We start from the raw sequence: 6883 nt of genomic DNA on the forward strand, positions 1-6883 counted from the left end.
AATTTCTCATTTGGATACTTTCAATAAGCCACAAATTATAATGGGTTGGAAGTCTACATTTATAGTACCTAGTATAGTTGCTTTGATCCCTGGTTGCACTGAATACTTCCCTCCCAATCTTACCAATGTGTTGTTTTGTGGGTTGAGGGTAGTTAAGTAAAAAAATAGAGGACCCTCTAATCCAGGAAGATGGTCCTGCCTGCAAACGTTGGTCATAAGATCAGACTAAAAGCAAAACACAAACCAAAACAAAAGCCAAACCAAACCAAAACAAACAAACAAAAACAAAAACAAAACAAAAACCTCACATGAGTAAAATAACAAGTACTAAATAATAGAAACTGCAATGTTTGAGTGTTTTATTTTAGGCCAGTATGGGTTTTAACAGCTCCATTTTAAAGATAAAGAAATTTAAATGCAAAGCATTTCATCTGAGATCACACAACAAGCAAAAGGCAGAGCAGGGACTTGGGTCCAACTACTTTGCATTTCATAAACCAAGCCTTTCTTTTTTGCCACACTGGCTCTTCTAGAAGGCCCTGGATAAGCAAGTTCCAATTTGGACCATGAACAAAAAGAATGCTGGAGATTCCATTTTATGTGGTGTTTTGTGAAAAATACATATGTGGCTAGAGGAGCTTAAAGAAATAGGTCCAGCTGGTTAGCTCATAGGACTTCAAAATTACATGTCTAAAAATGAAGTCAACATATTTCCCCAAACCATTTTTGCTACATGTCTCCTTCCTTAATGAGAAATACCAACAGCTACTGTATTTTAGAAACAAAAACTAGAAAGTCTAACCTAACTCTTCCCTCACTGATGTTACCCTTTATATATATTGTTAAATGTACTCAGATTTCCTTCATGAATCTCAAGCCTGGATGCCTCTCATGATCACTACTCTAGTGGATTGTTAAAGGAAATCTCCACCTCTCAATTACTGCAATAGCATCCCAAATGTTTCTTCCCTATTTGTGTCCTTACCATGCCCAGGCCCTCTCCATCCGATGCTTCACCCTATAATTTAGCATGATTTTTTAATGCTAATTTTATCATGTTACTCTGCTGCTTATAGTCCTTCTCAACTCCTCTCAGGATAAAATCCAAATGGTATAGTGTATAACAAAAATAAGAGTGTACCTCATCTTCTCCAGTTTAGGAAGAAAATCTAATTGCTGAGGGGTATGGTGAAAATGATCAGTTCAGGTTTGGACATCTTTACTTTGAACTGCTTATGGTATATCTGATTGGAAATGTCCATCTGGCATTTGGATAAATGTATATTAACTAATATTTGCTTTCAAACAAAAAAGAAACTGAGTCAAGTTATTCATAGGAAAATACTAGGCAGACTGTTGTCACTCATCCCAGGAGCATTTCTTTGCATTAAACAATTTTGAGAAAATACTAGTTCATACATATAAAATCATTTCAAAACATAGAACCTCAAGCACAGTGGAATGGAGTTGGAAAGATATTTTTTAAGGGTGGGTTTTGGTCCTTTAAATCACGATGCTTGTGTATTTCATATATGCGATAAGAGGTGCTCATTTTAGAGAAACTGCTGGAAAATTCACCGTGGCTGAAACATGCAAATCAGCACAGAATGTTTGCTGGAGGGTAAATCAGAGCAATGCCATTGAAGTAGCCTGTATATGCATATCTCATTGGTGACATCTTGAGCTCTGTTAATCAATTCCTATTTGAGATAAATGCATCTGCTTGTATCTCAAAAGACTAGATTCACAGAACCGTGACTAAGATATTTCATAGATGCTCTCCAAGGACTTTAAAAGATAGACGACAGGAAATTTACTAAATCCATACAGCTAACCTGGAGAAAAGGTTAAGCAAAATTCAGAATCCTCCTTCACAGTCTGCAAATTTTGATAAACAGTGTCATAACTTTGTCCTCCTATTTCTAGAGATATTTCATTGTAATGATATCTGTATTACTGGGACTTATAGGAGGTGCTAATTCCTGTCCCAGAAAATAATATATCTCAGAATTTCATTCCCCCATTGACAGGTTCCCTCCAAATATTTTAGAAGCAGGACTTCTATGCTTAGGAAAAAAATGAACAAAAAGTATCTGACAAGGTAATAGAGAAATGGTAGGATTTTTGTTTAGAAGGAAGTGCTACAGAATGTGGCTTACAATTATGCACAGAACTCCTAAGGGCTATCTAAGACATCTTTACCTTGGATTGTTTCTCTCCTAAATCATCTATACTAGAGGCCCCAGGCGTTGGGAAGTAAACCCTGAAGCTCACTGCACACAGACTCTAAGGGGTATCATTTTCATGGTTCAGTTAACAAGAGAAGTGAAACTCACACCATTATTTGACTCACTTAAAATGTACGCTTTTTGTGTTTTAAGCTCTCCTATCCCATGTATTCACAATTATTTGGCCCTTAGCATTCTCCTTGAAACTGTCCTCCTCTGCCTAATTCTCCTCTTGTTCCCTATGACATTTTTTACATCATAGCTTCTAGCTATCCCTCAACCACAAAGGTGGTTGTTGAAGCTACATCCAAAAATACCAGCTCCCAGGAGCTGTTAGTTCTGTGCTTAGAGTATAAAACGGGTCTCAAGCCTGGGTAATAACTGAATTCATGAATCTCAATTCCCAGATGACATTAATAGCAGCATAGAGCAGGAAGCAGAGTTATGTTAATTTCTGCAGGTAATGTGTGAAAGCAGATAGGGAAAGCTTGAAAGGTCAACATCTGCTGTCATGCAGGAGTGTTGCAAAATGTGATTGGCCAGTAAATGTCAACACCATGTTCTAAAATCTACATGCCGCCCCTTCAATTTAATCTTAGCTTGCAGCCCAGCTAACAATCATGCAGCATGTTTCAAAAGCCCTTGAATTCTAAAATGGAATTGTATGATTGCATTCCCATGGCAATAAGACACCTGTAAATTACAAACTTGTCATTTAATCAGCATAAATATAGGGAGTTTGTGCAACCACTGGAATTTTTTTCATATCTATTTTCAGGGAAGGCTGAAGACCTCTTAATGATTATATACCATAACGGACTGCAAGTCTAACTGTTGCCATGGTATTATGTACTTCTTTTCTTTTAAAGAAGTGACTGGAATGTAGAGCAGATAATGAATCTAATTGATTGTCTCCTGCTCCACACAGATATACTTTATATTCTCTCCCTTTTGTGCTCTTCCTACCTTTCACTCCAGACTGGATTCACAGGTATACATTTGTTCAGTGACAAGAATGGCTGTTATACAGAACAACTCCCACCTTATAAAAAAGAAAAATAATCTTCTCTGAAAAATATAATAAAAAAAGTGTATGTAAAAAAGAGCGCAGAGGAAAAAATTAGCATTCACTACACATATGTCAGATTAAATTAATGAAGAAAAAGACAATGTGTTTTTTTGTAAGAAAAAAAAGCATAGTCTGTACACTCATAGTGTCGAAGGTTATGTATAAGAAGTTCTCTTTAATTTAATATGAACTTAAGTTAATGATTCTTAAACTTTCCAGATATTCAAATTCATTGAGTCGTTAGCGTATTTGATAGGTACTAGGTTTTTAGATTATAATTATTAACATGCATTTGCCAACTGGAATCCATTTATAGCACAAACACAAAATTTAATACAATTGACTTTTATCCCCATAGCATTTGCAAATAAACCAAAAATAGAATTAATTTTTTTTTGAGTTGACACACAACTCTACGTTAATTTCAGGTGTACAACCAAGTGATTCAACTTCTCTATATGTTATGCTGTGCTCACCATAAGTGGAGCTACCTTTATCACCATCCAATGCTTTTACAATATCACTGTTTCCTACATAGTGCCTTTTATTCACAGGACTTATTCATTACATTACTAGAAGCCGAAATTCCCACTCCCCTTCACCCATTTTGTTTATTCTCCACCCCTCTTCCCCTCTGGCAACCATCAGTGTGTTCTCTGTCAAAAATAAATTTTTTATAGAGGTCTTTTTAGCTTAGGTAATTATTTTGGATAGAATTGTAAATACTTGGCTTCAGAGTACCCAGATTTTCCCCATACAAAGTGGACTTACAGACTGGAGATAGCAGAAAATGGGTCCTAATAATTTTCTTTGAATAAGATAAACATTTATAGATGAATCAATTTAATCATGAGAGAGATTTGGTCAGAGACCTATGATCTGATGAGGAGACTGGCTAGACCTCGGGTTTTTGGATGCCCTGTCTGAATCTCTTTATCATTCTTAGAGTCCAGGTAGCATTTTCACATCTCTAAGAATGGCAATAAATAAGTTTTAAAAGAGGTCGCTTTTTCCTTTTTAAAAGGAAATGGGTACAGGCACACATCTCTTGAGTTATGGTGTGCCACATTTCATGGGTTAGGTACTCCTGTTAGGGTTTACACAAATTTAGATTAAGAAACAACAACACATGCACCTGGGTGGCTGAGTTGGTTAAGCGTCTGACTTCAGCTCAGGTCATGATCTCACTATTCATGAGTTCAAGCCCTGCGTCGGGCTCTGTGCTGACAGCTTGGAACCTGGAGCTTGCTTCAGATTGTGTGTCCCCCTTTCTCTCTGCCCCTCCACTTCTCACACTCTATGTCTCCCTGCCTTTAAAAATATGAATAGAAATTAAAAAAAAAAAACAACAAAGACTATACTTTCAGAATCATTTCTACATAGTTTGTTACTGGAGAAGTTTCTCTGAACGTGTAGAGTACTTGGGGAAAAACACAAAAACATTGCTTTAAATAGGAAAAGGACCACTAGATAGAAAATGATTAATTATCACAAAACCCTTTGCTTTTACTGACAACTTAAAATACAAATGTAATGCCTGCCTAACTGTGAATATGTAAAATGTTATTTCCTTTGTTTTAGTGATGATCTGCTATGAAGATAAAGAACTTGTTAAAGATGTCCACCTTTCATTCTGCACAAACATTTGTTAAGCACGTACATAAATCAGCACAACTTTGTGCTTTCCACCATGAACTATGTTGGACAGATTTTTACTTATGCTAAGAAACCCTTTAACTGAAGTATGGGAGTGGGGTGCTGGCTCCCTAATGTTGGCTATGGAACTTTGGGCAAGATGTGCCATACAGGTTGTCTTTGTAAGTTTATGTCTAATTCGAGAATATGACGGACCAGTGAGGACTTCGCCACCCTTTCATGCTTAAACTAATAGATGTTAAGATGTTATGGACGAATATACAATTGAATGAATCAGTATGAAGGATGCCACATTTTACAGAAATCTTAATAATAGAGCTATACACGGGACAGAGAGTGAGTAGGACTGGTGACCACCACACAGTGGCATTAGCAAAATAGTGTCTAAGACATATCAGATGTAGCCATCCCATTCAGTCTGGGAAAGACTTTGGCTTTCATTTTCAGCACCACAGGGTAATCTGGTTCTCCAATTCAGGGGGATAGGACAATTTCAGAACTGGAACAGAATCTCAGAGAAGATTGAAGAAGGGTCTGTTTGAACCCATGATCACACAGAAGGTGTTAGAGAAGTCTTTCATTGTTTGGGGGAGGTCGCCGGTGCTGGCATTGTTACCTGCGCAGTGGCACTGAACCTTACTATTAGAAAGCAGGATCTCGTGTTGAACTTGATTTCCTCCAAACTGGAATCATTTTTTTTTAATTTTTTTTAATGTTTATTTATTTTTGAGACAGAGAGCGCGAGTGGGGGAGGGGCAGAGAGAGAGGGAGACACAGAATCTCCCTCCAGGAGGGAAACAGACTCCAGGTTCTGAGCTGTCAGCACAGAGCCCGATGCGGGGCTGGAACCCACGAACCATGAGATCATGACCTGAGCCACCCAGGCGCCCCCAAACTGGAATCATTTTAAAAACAAATGTCTTTCCCTCTTTAGAATATAAACTAGATACCAGGGCTTAGATTCATGTCCTCAGTTAAGATTTAACCTTCATACACTTCCAGAGGCCCTCTCTCAAATGTGTGTCAGAGCAGTACAGGAATCATAAAATTCTAAGAGGTTTTGATCACTGCGACGCCTTCTCTTCCCCACATTTAGTTCATCACATGAAGAATTTACCCATGGGGATTTTTGAGACTGAATTGGCAAGTATGAAGTTTTAATAATTCCAAAGAAAGCACAGTGACACATCCTATTTCACGTTTAAATGAAAAAGGTTCACCAAGTCCCATTAGTCATCAGAAGTGTGATCAGTAACATGACTGTATCATTTTCTCTTTTTTGCAAAGTGTACATGGAAAGAGATTCGACTGTATTTGTGAGTTTTAAAAGAGTTCTGGGTAATCGTCTTTAAAAAACATGATGTAAATTTCCCAGTTACAGAAAGGGCCAGATACAGCCTCTATGTGTTCTTCTCTTGAAGCTGAATACTTAATACACTATATAACTTCATCTGGAATGTTTTCAATGCAACCGTTTATTATACACTACCTCATGTTTCACACGTCGCCAGTTTGTCGCTACATGTTGGTGATTGCCAAATTTATATACTTCTCTGTTTTTTAAGTACCATAGCAACACATCCACAAGAAAACTCTTTCTAGATACCTTCCAGGAACCACACACTCACCACAGACAAATAGGAAAATAAGTACTTTTCACTTTCTTCTTCTGTGATTGTTGGTTCGCTTACTGAGAGTGGCTTCATCTAAGATAAGAAACTAGAGTTACCTTTGCTCCCTTGATCTAGATTATTCCCAAAATATGAATAGTATCATGTATTAACATTAGAAATCCACTCATACCTGATCCCCTTTTCTTCATCCTTCTACTTTTGGCCAGCCTATATTATGGTCCAGAGACTATAAAGAGATGATCATCATGATGGTGATTGCTATTGCAATATCCCCCAGCGAAATGAAAAAAAATAAC

The 6883-nt window shown here is 37.3% G+C and overlaps 1 pseudogene; it reads left to right on the forward strand.

The window, feature by feature from the left end:
- Window positions 1-4648: 4648 nt before the first annotated feature.
- Window positions 4649-4722, forward strand: LOC122469646 (annotated as a pseudogene).
- The last annotated feature ends 2161 nt before the right edge of the window (window positions 4723-6883 follow it).

Source organism: Prionailurus bengalensis, chromosome B3, assembly GCF_016509475.1.
Source record: "Prionailurus bengalensis isolate Pbe53 chromosome B3, Fcat_Pben_1.1_paternal_pri, whole genome shotgun sequence".
Taxonomy (NCBI): Eukaryota; Metazoa; Chordata; class Mammalia; order Carnivora; family Felidae; genus Prionailurus; species Prionailurus bengalensis.